We start from the raw sequence: 19,021 nt of genomic DNA, 5'->3' as shown, positions 1-19,021 counted from the left end.
TCTACAAAGAACTTAAACAAATTTACAAGAAAAAATCAAACAACCCCATCAAAAAGTGGGTGAAGGATATGAACAGACACTTCACAAAAGAAGACATTGATGCAGCCAACAGACACATGAAAAAATGCTCATCATCACTGGCCATCAGAGAAATGCAAATCAAAACCACAATGAGATACCATCTCACACCAGTCAGAATGGCAATCATTAAAAAATCAGGAAACAACAGGTGCTGGAGAGGATGTGGATAAATAGGAACACTCTTACAGTGTTGGTGGGATTGTAAACTAGTTCAACCATTGTGGAAGACAGTGTGGCAATTCCTCAAGGATCTAGAACTAGAAATATCATTTGACCCAGCCATTCCATTACTGGGGATATACCCAAAGGATTATAAATCATGCTACTATAAAGACACATGCACATGTATGTTTACTGCAGCACTATTCACAATAGCAAAGACTTGGAATCAACCCAAATGTCCATCAATGATAGACTGGATTAAGGAAATGTGGCACATATACACCATGGAATACTATGCAGCCACAAAAAAGGATGAGTTCATGTCCTTTGTAGAGACATGGATGCAGCTGGAAACCATCATTCTCAGCAAACTATCGCAAGGACAGAAAATCAAACACTGCATGTTCTCACTTATAGGTGGGAATTGAACATGAGAACACTTGGACACAGGGTGGGGAATATCACACCCCAGGGCCTGTCGTAGGATAGGGGCATGGGGGAGGGATAGCATTAGGAGGAATACCTAATGTAAATGATGAGTTAATGGGTGCAGCACACTAACATGGCACATGTATACATATGTAACAAACCTGCACATTGTGCACATATACCCTTGAACTGAAAGTATAACAATAAAAAAAAGAAAGTAGCATTTTAAAAAACAACCTCCCAATAGATAGCCTAGAAATACTTTGACTTCTTTTTTTCAATAGAACTTTTTGGCTAAAAAGTTGATTGTCACTGGTATTAGTTTGTTCATCTGTGTATTTTTCAATGCCTTCGATAGTTTCTGGCAAGCAATAGGCAATTAATTCTGTTTATTGAATAAATGAATTAACAAGTGAATGAATCACTGAAGGTCACCCACCATGTGGTTAGCTCCTCAAGGACCAGAACAGCTCCTTTTCTTTTGTATTCTGCCCTTGTAATCAGTCACTCCTTTGCCCACTCACTGACCTGACAGAACTTGTTTCAAAAAGCTATCTCCATTTCAGTGCAAAATAATAAATTGAACAACACAATTCCTTGTCTGTAGCATCAAGATAAAAGGTCAATTCCTGTCCTTTCTTGGCTGCTTTTCAAGAAATCCTGCCCAAGAAGCACCTGTGAGTCTTTCTGGAACAAGAGGACCAAATCCGAGTCTGGGACTAGTGGCTGCTCTCTCATCCTAGGTACCTTTCTCTTAAGAAAGCACTCCCTTTTAGGGTTGTACAACTGCTGATCCTGCATTTACATAATCCTGAGAGTGAGTGCCTTCTTAAATTTTACTCCCTAGTTGCCTCACTCTTCCATGGGTTTGACCTCATCAACCTGGCTGAGTCCTAAAAAGAACCAGACAGCAAGGAAATACTCTCTAAGAATTACTGAATCCAATTTGTCTCAGTGTACAATGTCTTCTTTAACACATAAATGGAATGTGTGGGCTGGACACTGACTTTCAAAACTTCCATCCTATATGTCTTTGAGCATTACTGAGAATAAACTGCTTTCATTTAAACAGAGCCATTCTGTTCCCCAAAGCAGTGAGCCAGAGAGGTCTGTCAACCACAGCTGTTTCCCAGCTGTCCATGGAGCTGTTGAATTGCTTCAAATGGTTTTCCGTATGTTCTTGAAATTTCATCTTCAGAACACCTGGAGCCTTGCTTTATCCACTTTCAATATCCTGAAGCATTTATATAGTTGGTTGTTATCTATTATTGTGTCCAATTCTGTTCTGTGGAGGTGACTTTCCATAAGTAGGCTTCCAACTTCTGAAGCAAGACCTTTGTGCCAAGACCTTGCTATTCACAACTCTGCACTAAAGTAGAAAACAGTGGTTGGAAACTTGACTCTGATGTCAAACCAACCTGTGTTCAGATCAGACCCCAGCTGTTATGCAAATGAACTTGGTGATCTTGAGCCGGCTACATAACCTCATTAAGCTTCAAGTAAGCTTCCTTGGTAAAATGGGGATAAAATAATCCCTTCCTCAGGTTTTTGAAGAATAATTAATTGGAGTTATTCATGCAAAATGTCTGGCATATTGTAAGTGCTTAGTCAGTGGTGGTTACTGTATTGTTATTGTTCATGCCACCAAAACCATTAGTGGGTCAGTCCAGCATAAAATGGAATGACAGTTTCTACTTGTTTGTTTTTCCTTTAACACTTAAAAATTACTTCAAATGAGAAAAAGTAGATATTATCAAGCAGAGAAGTCTTAAAAACTCTTCTCTATCTCTCTTACTTTCTCACAAATTACTCCCTTGAACTTCTGTATTTGGAAAGAACAACTATTTCCTATTCTGTGTGCATTTACTTTGTCTTTCTGAGTCTTAGGGTCTTCATCTAAAAATGAGGACGTTGAGCAAGATTGTCTTTAAGGGCCTTCCACATCTAAAATTCTATAGGTCTCGCTCCAAACTGCAAACTGTAGTCTCCAGATGTGGAATGTGTATATTTTCCAAATCATGCCGATGGAGCCCGGATGCAGTGCTGGGATCAGGGGTGTGTTTGCAGGGTCACAGAGCAGCATGTGCAGTGGGCAGAACAGTGTCAAGAAAAGTGATCATGAGTTTAACTCGTCTCCGCATGAAAGAGGGGAGGGCTGTCATAATTTCAAATGCATATGCACTTGTTTTGACTCTGACTCTAAGGGTTACCAAGACAGGACACTCCAAAGAGTATCTGAGCCCAGGGAGACCTTGCTAATATTCTGCAGGTCACGTTGTCTGTGGCCCTGGATAGAAACATGGCTCATGGTTTTTCCAGCTGACCTGTTATCTTCTTTAGCCAGGCAAAATATTGGCTTCAGTTACAGGAGACCTTAAGCCTTCTCCCCACCAGGTAGTACTCTGTGTTTACAAAACTGCCTGGATTACCTCTGTCTTGTCTTTTAAACTACTGCCAGTTGTTGTATCTACCTCCTTCTTTAGACTAGGAGCATGCTGAGAGCAGAACCTGTATCTGGTTTATTATCCCTTCCCTCAGTAGATCCTACAGTGCCTATGACATAGCAGGCAATGAATAAATGTTTGTTAAATAAAATCAGTTACAAAGTGGGAACTTGACTCTTGACTCTTGGATTTCATTTTCATCCAAAGCTTGATTGGCACATCACTGTTCTAATTTGAGAAACAGCAATGGTTTAGGACAAAGAATATTGGACCTGATTTGTCTCCCATCTCTGCCACTTATGAGCTTTGTAAATGTAAATAATCCACTTAAGTTGTTAGAACCTCTGTTGCTTGGAATGGAGATAATTGATTGGCTGTGGTGATGATCAGATTAGATGATATATTTGTACACACTTAGTTAATGGCTGTTATCACTAGATAACATACTCTTTAGCAGAAGTATTCAGATGGAGCTTTTAATTTGCTGCCAATCCATGGCTTTGGGTTGCTTCTACACATTGATTCAAGTACAGCCATTGCTTCAATAAGTAGAATAAGGACATTACTGATTTTAAAGCTGGCTGCAAGTTACTAAAAGTCAGTCAGATTTTTTTTTCAGGTAGACGTTAGTGTTTAGTATCTAGCAAAAACACAGTCTAGAAATCCAAGGAAACAGAATTCTTAGCTTCCATACTTATATTTCATTGACCTGCTGTGAAACCTTGAGATAATTTTAAAATTTGGTGCACCTCAATTATTTCACCTAAGAAATGGGTCTTCTCTACCCAAGAACACAATGTGAGAATAACTGAAATATTGTAGGTAGAAGGTCTTTGAGTTCTTTGAAGGAATCACACAATATAAATCAAAGCTGTTATTTTTATTTCTGAGTAAAGTCGCTCAAGAATAGAATTTAAATGTATATGATGGTGTTTTACAGACACAGGTTTATGTAGAGGGTTTTAAACTGATGCTATTCCATTGTGCTTAACATTGAATTGTAAAGACAGAAAATTCAGCCAAGTACTGTTAAATGACACTGTGTGCAGGTTTGGAACACAGATTGCATAGTAAAAATGGCTGGTATGTCTGTGCTCTCTGGAAGCCTGCTGGCTTCAGTGGGAGGTACTCTGGTCTAATATCCTCTGACTCCCTCTGAGGTGTAATTTCTCCCCCCTTGGAATTCATTGAAAACATGAATATCTCTCACTGCTTCTGTTGTCTCACAGCAATACCAATGCAATCTTTCTCTATCAAATATTAGATGCTAAAAGTAGAGTCATCCAACTTTCTTTATAGATGACAGAGCAAATAATTCAGGAACATACACTTTTTACTATACGTGAGCAGATTTTTTGTTTATAATATGGCATAAAACCATCTTGATTTCTTCCTATGCTGCTTAGCAGATATTAAATGAATGTTGTCTTTGTTCTCTAAGCCAGCCCTGGTACTGAAGGAACTACTTTGTCAATTACATCTTAAATTTATTTTTGTCCGTGAATAGAAAATTATTCCATTTTCTCTTGAATTCTTGGGTAGAATATTGATAACACCAGTGATGAAAAACCACAAGTGGAATATACTCTAAAACTAAATGCAGAGGCAGAGAGGGCCAGAAGGTGAAAAAGAACAATATACATGATTTTAAAAAGATGTGATCCAAACAAAAGAAATAAATGAAGAACACAATTAAATATTGAGATACAACAGTGATTAGAGAGCATGATCAGAGAAACTGAAGGGAAACAAAACTGAAAAATAAAAACTTTTCTGATTATGCCAATGTGAGTAATCATTTCTCCTGTGTTAAAAAGAATTAAATATTTAAACCTGGAGTTTCACGACGAATGAAAAATATGAGAGACAGTCCAATTAAGTCACCCTTACTGAAGAGGGTTTTCTCCAAAAATAACAGTCCTGCTTTTAATTATAGGTTCTTGGGTCTGTTAATCAGCCATCTTCCTCAAGGCTAAGCTTGGTGCAAATAACAGAGAAGGATTCAGCAAAATGCCCTGTTTAATTAAAATGAATTTAATTAAAAACATTTTTATACACATGACCAATCACCATTATTTATGCAGATGTTCCCACATAAGTCTTTGAAAAGGCATTTCTCCCTGCCAACCTTTAAAAAATATACTGTGCTTCTACAAGAACTACTGTGAAATGAAAAGCACTATGACTGGTAGTTAATACCTATTTTTATCAAAACAGCAGTGCAGCTCACACATCACCCGTGCAGCCGTAACCATAGTAACCCCAAATAGAAAGGGGCTTCAGATTATCAACACGATCAAAGGTAAGATAGTTCATGTGCCTCTGGAATAGTTACACTGCAGCAAACTTTAAAGGATAAAGGTGGCTTTTATTCCTACTACTTAAATGTTAAATGAAAATAATGACTTGCAAGTACAGTGTATAGAAATGCCTTTCGTTTTGGAAGACTCTTGTTTCCTCAAAGTGTTAATAATAGAAAAGATGAAAACTCAATGCTACACATTTCTCTGGTGCTTCTATTTGATTATACCGAGGGGACAGTAATCATCATTTTGCCAAGTTGGAGAATTCATACAGGGAAAACCCCACCCACAGGAGCCCTGCAGGATGAGAAGCTGGATGAGAAGGCATATTCTGTGTCCATGCACTCAGTGAGAGGATGGCTATGGTTAGTGATGATTGTCGACACAAATTACCTGGGATAAGGTATAGATGGTGACTTAGGGTGTAGACTGGCAGTCAAATCACAAAGAAAATGGACATTTAATTAGAGGAGGAGTGGAATTGGTTTGAAATATCAGTGAAATACCAAATCCAAATACAAATCTGTATTTGGCTTTATAATTTATGGCTGGGGTAGGATGGGGTAGGGAAGGGTGGGAGGGAAGGGCGTAAAAGGCTAGCAAGACCATACTTATTAATTATATTGTTAATTAATAATATTAATATTGATTATTCTATCAGAGGAATTACGATCTAGATAATCCAAAACAGAGACTAGTAGAAAAGCCTTTCTGACAACATTTCCTAGTGTTCGATATGTCTAGGGGGGCAGCATCGGGAAACATGGAGAAAATATTCTCAATTTTAAATACTTCAGTGTATAGTGGCTATTACAAAAAGCAGAAATTCCACGTGAAGAGAAACATAATTTTATTAATTTTTTCTTTTTAGTCTCCTTACATTTGAGATTTACCATGGAAATGGATGGACAAGTAACGAAAATGTAAGAAAACAAATTCTTTCATTATGGCCATGTAGGAAGAAAATGGTATCTGGAAATTTTATGTTCAGCAATAAATAAATAAGAATGTTATGCTAGTGTTATCTAAAAATCCAATAAAGTACCTGAGAAGAATTCACTATTAATAAAAATTTATTTTAAAACACTTAGCAATTTACTGATAATTTTCTATACAGCACTTCATTTGATCTGACAAAAAATTCTTTGAAGAAATGGAAGGTACTTTCTGTTTTGTTTTGTTTTGTTTTGATAGTCTCTATTTTAAGGAAGTGGAAAGTGAGGTTCCAAGAAGTTAAAGCATTAAACTGTGATGCTCCATTCACCCATGACACTCATCTTGCCTTAATGAACAGACACTTTCAATATCCAGGATGCTCTGACCACCAATCCCAACCTCATTTTTAGGAAACTTTTCTACCCCTATTACATGCTTATTTTATTCTTAGCGGAAGGCTCCTCTTGGGATTAGTTTATGAGACATCCCTAACTGTGATCCTTTTACGCAGGCAATTTCTCAGGGCCTCTCTTAGATGCTTTCATCCACAAACACAGGAGCAGTGCCAGCGCCCTGGTTCACACCTCCCGCTGAAACCAGTGCGCCCCAGGATTAGAGCGACACCTAGCCGTGATTTTAGGTAGTACATGCTAGGAAAGCTTATTTGGGCAAGGAAGAGAGACAAGAGACATCAGGGCTGGTGGCATCTCGAGAGGATACTACTCCCAGAGGTAGAAACCTCAGAGGTTTTTTAACAGCACTTTCTACTAGGAACTAGGACTCCTGCAGTTCACATTCTCTGAGGACGAACTATGTGATAAGGGAAGTTCATCTTTATTATAATCATAATAAAAATGTAAGATGTGCACCCTTGAAATTACATACAGGTTCTACCAGTGCAATAAATGATATCTATTTCAGATTAAACATATCAGTTACAAGCCTCTTTCATCTCAATAATTCATGACATTTACTGAGAAAAGCAGATATTTCATTCAGTTTTTATATTCATCAGGACTGTGGACTAGTGCTACTAGCATCAGTGGGACACTTGTTAGAAGTGGGGTGTTGGACTTGACCCTGGACCTACGGAATCAGAATTTCAGGAGGCAGAACCCCCTAATTAGTACTTTCAGACTCTCCAAGTGACTTTTATGTTCACTCACATTGGAGAACCTACTAACATAGATCAAGAAGTAATCTTAAAAATCATCTAATTTATCTAGGAATATATTAGGCAAACAAGGCCTAGAAAGTTTAAGTGGCCACCTTGAATTTTCCCTGCACATCAGGAATATGCCCTGTGCATAGTAACAGGGATTGAACTAGACCTGAGGTCTCCTAACTCCCAATAATAAAAATAGCATAGTGCTATGACACTTGTCAAGTGCAGGCTGGTTGGGCAAAACATTAGCTAAACAGAGACTTTGACTTTGTATCTATCTTCCTCCTGGCTTCTAATTTCAATAAGCGAATTATCATCCATGCATTTAATTTAGGCACCAGACAGGATAATGCCACAGTAAATTTTCTAAATTCAATTAACATGAGCCAGTAGTAGTCTCCTTATGAAAGCCAACAACGAGGGCTCAGGGCTTCATCAAGCACTTGGGATTCTTAGCACACTTTAGCTGCTGGAGCAAGCAGAGATGTGTGACTTACATGTAATATGAGCAGTCATTGATTTTTTTCTCTTTTTTTTTTTTTTCCACTTCACGGCAGACACAATATCATATTGAATTTGAAGATTTTCCTTTAAGATTTTCTCATTACACTTCAGAGTGATTTACTAATATGATATAAAAAAGATTCGTTATTTTCTCACTTTTATGAAATTTTGAAGTTTTCAAGTGTACAGATGTGTTTCCACATAAATATGATCATAATATGCATACTCTTTGTTTAGTTGTTTGCTTTAATAGTCTTTTTTCTGTCGGATGCAGTGGCCGATGCCTGTAATCCCAGCACTTTGGGAGGTCGAGGAGGGTGGATCACGAGGTCACGAGATGGAGACCATTCTGGCTAACATGGTGAAACCCCATCTCTACTAAAAATACAAAAAAATTAGCTGGACATGGTGGCGGGCGGATGTAGTCCCAGCTACTCGGGAGGCTGAGACAGGAGAATGGCGTGAACCCAAGAGGTGGAGCTTGCAGTGAGCCAAGATTGCACCACTGGACTCCAGCCTGGGCAACAGAGCGAGACTCTATCTCAAAAAAAAAAAAAAAAAAAAAAAATATATATATATATATATATAGAGAGAGAGAGAGAGAGAGAGTCTTTTTTCTTTTCCTTTTTTGGTATGTCTCTCTTTTTTCCACTTCTTCCTCTCTAAACTCCTATCTCCTCTCTCCCCAAGTAACCCAGTTTTACAATGCAGTACAGAGGTCCTCAATGTTTTTGGCACCAGGGACAGGTTTCTTGTGGGGGATGGGGAGGAGGGCAAGGTGGGGATGGTTTTGGAAGGAAACTGTTCCACCTCAGATCATCAGGCATTAGATTCTCATAAGGAGCACACGACCTAGATCCCTTGCATGTGCAGTTCACAATAGGGTTCACATTTCTATGACAATCTAATGCTGCTGCTGATCTGACAGGAGGTAAAGCCCAGGTGGTAATGCTCATTGGCCTGCCACTTACCTGCTGCTGTGCAGCTTGGTTCCTAACAAGCCATAGACCTGTACCCATCTGTGGCCCAGGGGGCTGGGGACACCTGACCTAGTATATGTCCTACCAATTTCTCTGTATACTAAAATTCTCATTATAGCAATTACACACACACTTGTAACAGTGTTAAATTAGATGTTTAAAATGAGAAACAAAGCAAAAAAAAAAAAATGTTATGTAGTGAGATGTACAATCTTCAAAGTGGCCAGGTATGGTGGCTCAGGCCTGTAATCGCAGCAATTTGGGATGTTGAGGTGGGCAGTTCACGAGGTCAGGAGAGTGACACCATCCTGCTCAACATGGTGAAACCCCATCCCTACTAAAAATACAAAAATTAGCTGGGCGTGGTGGTGGGCGCCTGTAGTCCCAGCTATGCGGGAGGTTGAGGCAGGAGAATCGCTTGAACCTGGGAGGCAGAAGTTGCAGTGAGCCAAGATTGCGCCACTTCACTCCAGCCTGGGGACAGAGCGAGACTCCATCTCAAACAAACAAACAAACAAAACAAAACAAAAAAACCCAGCACGTGTCTGAAAACCAGTTACATGACTCCATTGAACCTCTCTGCCATTTAAGAATGTGAAAGATCCTCGACTAGAGGTTAAGATTTGTGAAGGGAGTTCTTTTACTGTTTGTGAGCTGTAACTCTCAACTCCCACACGGGAGGGTTGTTTGTGCACCTCAAGCCTGTGAAAATGGGAGGGTTGTTTGCATACCTCAAGCCTGTGAAGAGAGACTTCCCCTAGACCATCAGACAGCTTAAGAGGACACACATGGAGTTTGGGGATACAGTGGACTACTGTTTGACTCTCGCTTTGCATTATTACATGGGATTGCACATGTTCATTACTGAGTTGAGTCTGTGATTACAACTCACAAACCGAATATGTTTATCCAGCAAGTCAGAAAGGAGTAGTCCCACACAATACTTTTAACAGGAGACTGGGAGAAAAAAAAAAAAAGCCGTTTCTGTGGCTATACCTCACAAGTCCCACTTTTCAATATAAAAGTTACACACAGACACACATGCATGGGGGTTTATTACCTACACATAAATTTATAGGGGTGACCACTGCTTTTAAAAACGTAAATCATATTTTTATATAGATTTTTGCATTTTACTTTAAATAGTCAACAATGCCTGCTGGAAAACTCTCAAGTTAACTGGAAGGGCACTAATTTATTTTTTTAATAGATATACAATATTGTGCAGATGTCCTACAATCTATCCTCTTAAAAAATGTTGTAGTACACATTCTTGTTCATATATCCTCAAGAACTGGTGGTTTTACTTGTGTGAGATAGCCTCCCAGGAGTCAGATTGCTGGGGCAAAAGGGGCTATATATTTTAAGATATAATAACTTTGCCAAATTGCCTTCCAGAAGTCTGTTAATGATTTCAATGTTCTCTAGAAATGTGTAAAAGTCCACTCTTTCCTGCATCCCTGCCAGCAAGGACTGTTACTTCGTATTATAATTGTTGCCAAATTGCTAGGGGTAAAATGATATGCTGTTACTTTATTTTACATTTCCATGACTTCTTGGGAGTTTGAATAACTTTTCACATTTGTGGCACAAGTGGATTTGTGTGTCTATGAATCGCCTCTTCATGGTCTTTTTTTTTTTTTTTTTTTTTTTTTTTTTGAGATGGAGTCTCGCTTTGTCGCCCAGGCTGGAGTGCAGTGACGCGATCTCCGCTCACTGCAAGCTCCGCCTCGCGGGTTACACCATTCTCCTGCCTCAGCCTCCCGAGTAGCTGGGACTACAGACACCCGCCACCACGCCCAGCTTATTTTTCGTATTTTTAGTAGAGACGGGGTTTCACCATGTTAGCCTGGATGGTCTGGATCTCCTGACCTCATGATCCACCCGCCTCGGCCTCCTAAGGTGCTGGGATTACAGGCTTGAGCCACCGCGCCCGGCCTGCCTCTTCATAGTCGTTGTCAGTGTTTCTGTTACTTATTTCCAGATTGTCATTTTAAAGTGTTCTTTGTGTATTAGAAATAGTAATATTCTGTCCTCTGTACTTACATAATTTTTCCCCACTGTGTTGCCTATCTATTGACTGTTTATGGTATCTTTTCCACTTACATGTATTTTCTTTTTATATATTCAAATATGTCTGTATTTATGGATTCTGGTTTTCCATTCTTTGTTAAGAAGAGTCTCTGTATCCTTAATCTATAGATATAGATTTACAGATTTTCTTGCAGTACTTTTTAAAAATTTCATTATTTACATTTTAATTCTTCTAAATGTATTTTTGTAAATGGTTATATGTGTTCAATTTTATAATATAAATGGATAGCCGGTGAGTTGTGCTAGTAGCATTTGTTAAATGAACCATCATTTCCCCATTGAATTGAAATACCACCTCTGTCAAATTATCATTTTCCACTGAAATCTGTGTCTGGATCATCTATTATTTTTTACTGGTCTTGTGCTCCCTAGGCCAATACTGCACTGATTTGATTATAATGGCATTGTAGCATGTTCTTACATCTGATTAGGTAGGTTACCTCATGGTTTTATTCCACTTTATAAGCTTTAAGATAATTTTATCCAGTTTCAATGTTTAAAGTGGTAAGTGTTCATAGAAATTACATTAAATTTTATATGAATTTGGAGGAAAGTAGAATGTTTATGAAAGCTTTCTTCTCATCACCAAGATGGTGAATTATAATAGCATCGGCTACTGCCTTCCTCCACAAAGTCAGTGATGAAGAAAGTATATAGAGAAAAGTGGAATTGAAACTAACAACAACAAAAGCCTTGAGACATCCCCAGGGAGAAGGAGCACTGTTTTGGATTGGTGTGTGTGGGAAAGAGGTGAGGGGGGTGGGAAGAGTACAGCAAATCCAGCAATGGGCGGCTACACACAGCAGTAAATAAAAGCAAATTAAGAAAAACAAACAAACAAAAACTGTTTAAGCTCTGCCATTTGGCTTACTTGCATTTCCATGAAGTAATCATTGCTTCGCCCGCCACACAAAGCATACACAACTGGCTAAACAATGGGGCAGGTGTTCATGGGGGTTATGTCAGGAGCAGTGCAAAAGATCTTTTGGGGTAAGGAGTTGATAAGAACAGGGAGAGACTGAGCAGCCTTAGGCATTTTCTTTCCCTACAAATCCTAGGCTAATGGATTATCAATGTTGTTTCTCCCTTAGGGCCTAAACTCCAACCTGAGAAGTTGGCTAGGGCAGGGTTTCTCAACCTTGGCACTATTGATATTTTAGCCCAGACAATTATCTGCAGTTGGGGGCTATCCAGTGCATTTTCAAAGTTTAGCAGCATCTCTGCCCTCTATCCATCCAATGCCAGTAGTGCATTCCCCCAGTTGTAACAAGCAAAAAATGTCTCCATAGTTAATGTGTTCTGAGGCTTAACATCACTACACTGGGTTAGTGGGATGACAGCAAATTAAAATGATAACTGTAGTTTTGAGGCCCTTCTCCAATACATATTGCCAATTCAATGGTTGATACTCCTAAAGGAACATGAGCAAACCTGAAAAATAACTAGACACCTGAGGGTTATAGCAACTTAGAGAAAATCAACAAACAAAAAACAGAAGTATCAGAATAGATAAACATTTTCAATAAGTATATTAAATACACTTAAAGAGACAGAAGAAATTTAAATAAAAAGAAATAGCAGGTATGAAAAACATAGCAGTTGCAGAAAAGATTATAATAGATGGAATAAATAGGATGATGCATACAACTGAAGAAATGAATTAAATAAATGGGAAACCTGATTGAGGAACTCTTCCAGCAGGAAGCAATAAAGATTGAAGAGCTAAAAGTACATTTTTAAAATGTTAAGAGACATGAGAGATAAAAATAGAAGTGCAACATAAATAATCAGAGTACCACTAGATTAAAATAAAAAATGAAGAGAAATAAATATTTGAAGGAATTAAATAAAATAACTTTGAATCTATACTTTTATGTCTAAACAAATTACTATTGAATGTGAGGGTATAATGAAAATTTTTTGGGCATACAAGGCTTTGGAAAGATTGTCACACATAAACTGACATTAAAAACATTTTTGAACGATGTATTTGAATAGAATGAAAACTTTAGAAACTGCTGGAAGGTTTATGAAAAGTAACAGGGATTATATAGTTTGCTAAAGTTTTTCATTGTTTGAAAAGTACCCCATGAAAAAAATCTAGGAGGAAGAAAAAGATAAAGTATGTCCACAATTAAATCTTCCCATCCTAGAACATGTCATGACTTTTCATTTGTTCATATCTTGTTTTATGTTTTATATCCCTTAAAATGTTATATGTTCATTCTTTGTTAAAATTAGTATCAAATAGTTGTAAGTTTTATAGATATTGAATTTTATTTCTAGAAACTTGCTGCTAAAATTTTTAAATGCGATTAGATTTTGTATATTTATCTTATACTCCGGCACCTCACAGAATTTTGTTTTTAATACTAATAGTTTTTATTAAATAGAGTAACATCAACAGAAATGGCGGCTGTATTTCCTAATTTCTACTTGTATGCGATGTTTTATTTTCTTTCATTTTCTTACTGAATTTGCTAGAACTTCTATGCCAGTATCTTCCATTTTTCCCTTTACACATTCTTTGCTTTGGGACACTGACCACGTGCACTACATCAGTAGGTTCCCACGCCCTCTAGCTTCTGATTGGATTTAGCCAATGAGAAGCCTCAGAAGAGATCAGAGGAGGGACAGAAAGGAAGACTTAGGTATTTATTCCCTGACATTTTCCCCCTGAAATGCTACCTTGAACTAAAAGTGTCCCTGAACTAAAAAAGTCCCTGCTCTCCACCAGGTGACATATTCCACAGGCTTTCTCCCACTGATTCTAATGACCACTCTCTCTTATCACTTTGAACCTAAGAGTGATAACTGTTTGGTTACTCCCAAGCTCCAGATGCCTGCACTATTCTTTGTAGTTCTACAAATACACTTTGCAACAAGTCCTCTATAAATAAAACCTTCTTGAATTGTCCAATTTCAAGTTTTCATTTAGAATAACACTTGGTATTAGATTTTGGTAAATACTTTGAATTATATTTAAATAGTTTTTTCTTTTTTTAACTTAGAATTTTTACTAGTAATGCTGCTGCATATTATTAAATGTCGTTTCCTCACTGATATGATTATATATTTCATTCTCTTATAATGTATTGATGTAATAGATTATGTTAATGGGTTTCATGATATTGTGCCACTCTCACTTTCATGGTATATTCTGCCTAACTAGCATTATTATTCTTTTGATGGATTTATTTATCTGACAAGTATTTACTGATAGTCTCCTCTGAGACAGCTTATATTCTAGGCATTGTGAATATATTAGTGAACAAAATTTCTGACCACATGCAACTAACATTGCTGAGTTCTTTTTATAAGATTTCTTATAAGGTTGTTTGAATTATATTCTATTTCAGGAATTTATTTCCTGTGTATGTGCTCTGTTTATTCTGACCAGTCTTCCTCTCTCAGGCTGCTGAAAAGTCTTGATGTGTTTTTATCTTTCTTTGTCAGCTTTTTGGAGTTTAAGGCTGTTGGACTATCTTCTGTGATAGCAGTCCTGTGAGTGGCAGAAGATAGGCTAGTGATGGATAAGCATGTGGGCTACCCTTCAGGTACTGAGGAGACAGCTCCCTTACCCGGTAACCAAAGAATCAAACTCACTCATGCAGGCTAATGTCAACTACTACCACCTTCCTACCACCAACGTCCACAGATTTCTACAACCCAAATCACTTTTCAGGATTCATAGTTTTCCAGTCTCCATCTAAAGACTTCTTCAAAACTGGTATCTAGAGGCTCAGGCTACTTATGGTAGAGAAAGCTCAGTATCTGTAATTTCTGTAGGGTTTGCACAAAGCTCAAGGCTTCATCAGCACTCAGTTGCATATAGGAACCAACAGCTCTTTGCCTTAGGAAAATCAGATAAATTACAGTAATAAAGGGCAAGAAAGCCAAGTTAAGGTCACTGCTTTCCTAGAATCCACTGGTGACCTTCATGAATTTTTTAAGTGATTGTAATATTAAATTTTGAAATGACTGTCCTAGGGCCAAGTCACTCACCTCTTAGTTGGCTCTTCTATAAAACGAGGGTGGTAAATTAAAAGAAGTAGCTCTTTCCACAAAAGTATTCTACAATTTTATTATTTTAAATCATTCATTTTATATCTAAAAGCATTGTGCATATACATTGTCTGGATCAATGAAAGCAGCTATAAAAATTTGTATAAGTTGGGAAATTTTAGCTAAACTATATATTTTATAATATTTAAAATTATATTAGTTTGCCATTTTTGTTGAAACAAATTATCATACACTTAGTGGCTTAAAATAAAGCAAATTTATTACCTTATATTTCTGTATATTAGAAATTCAACACATGTCTCAGTGATATCAAATTAAGGTATTAGCAGAGCTGCATTTCTTTCTGTAGGCACAACAGGATAATCAGTTTCTTTGCCCTTTCCAACTTCCAGAGGACACCCAAATTCCTGGGCTCATAGCCCCCTTCCTCTATCTTCAACGTCAGCAACATTATATCTTTCTGCCCCTTTCTTTCATAGTCACATCTTCCTCTGATTGCAGACAGGAAAAGTTCTACCACTTTTAGAGACCCATGTGATTAAACTGGGATCATTCAGATAATCCAGGGTAATCTCCATGTTTCAAGGTCCTTAATTTAATCACTGTTGTAAATCCCTTTTTGCTATTCAATGTAATATATTCACAGGTTCTGAAGATTAATGTATGGGCATCTTTGGAGGGCCATTATTTTGCCTACCATGAAAATTACTATTAATGTTTTAGGTGTGATGATGGAATTGTGGTTATGTTTAAAACTGTATGTTTAAAATGGTAATTTATTTATGGGTGCATTATTTGACCAAGGGTCTAGATAAGATCTGTACATTCCATTTAGATGATATAAGTAGTAGCTTAAACTAATAAGTATACAGGAGAGTTTTGCTGCAAGAATAATTCTAGCTAATAATTTGGCAGAAGTGATAGAATTAGAAAAGAATCCCATTTTGTCAATTCTAATGAAAATGATAGGTTCAAACAATCAGCATCAATGGATGAAACCATTGTATGAAAGTTTTATAGGGAAATTTACAAGGAGGGATCAGGCTGTCACCACCTGAACTGATTGGTCACACTTAGCATCAGTAAAAGACAACACCTAGACTTTTAGTCATTGTGTGACTAGTCAACACCAAGACTAAAAGTCATTGTGTGACTTCTAATATGATGCCATGTGATCGATCAAACATCACCTATTGAATATTCTTGCAAAAACTGATGAATTTGAATCTAAGTAATCAGGACTCTCTGAAGCTAACTTGCACTTACAGAAATATGAAGATACAGGAAAAATTAAATGATACCATGGGAAGCGACAAATCCAGAATGTGGTACATCTTATAGAACTGACCCAATTTTCTGAATAATAGCATTTTTAAAAAAGGTAGGAAGGAGCACTGCTGTAGATTAAAGGAGAATGCAGAGAAGAGACAACTAAATATCACTTGTGAAACCTGTTTGGGTTATCAAAGGCAAAGGGCAAAAATCAGGAAAATTTCAGTGTGGATTGGTTATTAGATGATACCAATGGATTATGGAACAACTTTCAGGTTGGATAGTGGCTTCACGACATATAAGAACTATGTCCTTAATCTTAGAGATGCGTACCAAAGTACATAGGGGTAAAGTGACAATGTCTGAGATTTGCTTTTAAAAATTACTACCTCTCATCTATAAGAATAGATGTCAAAGTATATTTGTGTTTTATTCAAAGCAAAATTACCACCTTACATATATTACACTCCCAACTTTAACCAAGCAACTCACAAATGAATATAGTTGGTCCCAGGAGAACTAACCCGGTAGGAAGAATCATGGAAATTCATTATTATCACGAAAACAAGAAACAATGTACACGTCTCACTGTGTTATACTAAAGGAAAAATAGCAGCCCCATCTTAGTGCAGCATAAAAATAATGATGACAACATAACAATAAAAATAAGACATATTATCTTATTTAATCCTTATCAAGAACCTTTAAAATAAATCTTGTATTCCCATTTTATAGTTGGAGTAACTGAAGCCAAGCGAGTCAGATAAAATGAAGATTTAAACATGACTGTCCCACACCATGAACAGTGTTCTGAATCAATATTCAATGACGGCTGCATTTATTCGGTAAGCATTTATTATGCACTGTGCAGAACTCAATGGGTCTTTTATATTGTGAAGCATCTGTGATGATCTAGTCATTAAATATTATCTAGTGTTGATGACGATACAGATAAAGAAATAGATCCTACTAAGCACTTGTGAATTTTGCCTTGTTTGGTGAGAGAACTGAACTCATAATTTACATCAAATAGATTTTTAAAATCTAAACTTGATGAAAAAAATTATGGAAAAAAATTATGGACTATATCTTCCAACTGGCCATGCAGGTTGTCTCCATTTACGAATTTTATATAAATATTTACTTTTGATATTGAGTCTATTCAATTTAGGAATATTAAAACCTAATACTGAAACCATGCTTACATAATATAAATATCAAGTTTCTTGAACCTGTGACATGTTACATAAGACAAAACAGTAATGGGAGTTCCAAAAACAATGCTGACATTGTCAGGCTTTAAGAACTTATTTATATTCTTACAAAAAGAATACAGTTGAGACATTTGGACAGGAGTTTATTTAATCCACTGTCCCCAAGTCAGAGGCTACAGTATTCATAGTTTAAATGGCACATATATGATATTTGAATCATATAGATATTTACTGTCTTTTATTTCTGAATCTTGGGTGTAAAGTAGTTAATAGGTTATTATGCATCAGAGCAGAAAAATGAGACTGGGAGGAAGGATTTTAGAAAGAAAATCTCAGACATATTAATTCAATCTCATAAAAATAAATTGCCTATATTTTACCTAATGGCATAATCTATGCAGTGCATTGTATCTATACTTAATACTGTATTTGTATTTAATACTAAATTTTAAATTATTATGGTATTTCTATTAAGGATCATGGTTTGGTTTCCAACAGTTTCATTTCTATATATCTTTATAGCAGTGCTGTCCAATAAAAATACAACTTAAGCCACATATGTAATTTTAAATATTCTGGTAGTCATCTTAAAAAAGTAAAAAGTAAACAAGTAAAATTAATTTTACAGAATATTTTATTTAACTCAATATTAAGTGAATATTATCATTTCAACATGTAATTAATACTGTATAAAATTATTAATGAGATGTTTCACTTTTTTCAAATGATGTCTTGGAAATGTAGGGTGTATTTATACTTGCAGCCCATATCAATCTGGACTAGTCACATTTCTGGGGTTCAGTAGCGACATGTATCTTGTAAGTATCATATCAGACACAGCAATTCTAGAACGTACCCTATCTAATGTTACCTAAATCAAGACACCCTGGATTAATTATCTAGAGGGAAAATTGGACAAGTCTCTGAATTAATAATTATTTTATAGTTTTGAGTACTGGATTAATACTTTTGGAGTTCAAAATAGTGCAGCTGTCTTTGAGTCTCAATGCAGCTGCATCATGTAAAATGAAGACACTCTAAACCAAATAAGAAACAGGGAAATTGATGAAGCGAGAAAAATGCACAGAACACACGTACTTGAATGAGTGGCTTCCTGAAGACCTTGGAGGAAATGTCAGTTCCGTAAATACCAGGATGAGTTCCTGGCATCTTCTGGGTGATCATTTAATACTTGATGCAATGTACTGAGTTGTTCCTTTTCCTAAAAGAAGCTACTATTTTGAACATCTTCCAACTTAGAAAAAACACATAATTATAACTGCTTCTTGCAAGTCTACAAACCATAGCTTGGCATGCTCTGGATAGTGTTCAGCCACTGACCACCAGAGAGACAGAAGAAAGAAATATCTGCTACATGATTGGACAAGAGGAAAGGCACATATCTTTGTTT

The 19,021-nt window shown here is 36.8% G+C and overlaps 1 protein-coding gene across 2 annotated transcripts in view; it reads right to left on the bottom strand.

The window, feature by feature from the left end:
- Positions 1-19,021, bottom strand: part of SLC9A9 (solute carrier family 9 member A9) — a 591,811-nt gene that overhangs the window by 404,790 nt on the left and 168,000 nt on the right. The gene's annotated exons all lie outside the window — the stretch shown is intronic.

This window comes from Theropithecus gelada, chromosome 2 (genome assembly GCF_003255815.1).
Source record: "Theropithecus gelada isolate Dixy chromosome 2, Tgel_1.0, whole genome shotgun sequence".
Taxonomy (NCBI): domain Eukaryota; kingdom Metazoa; phylum Chordata; class Mammalia; order Primates; family Cercopithecidae; genus Theropithecus; species Theropithecus gelada.
Note: the sequence above shows the minus strand (reverse complement) of the source record. Positions and strands in the feature narration are given on the sequence as shown.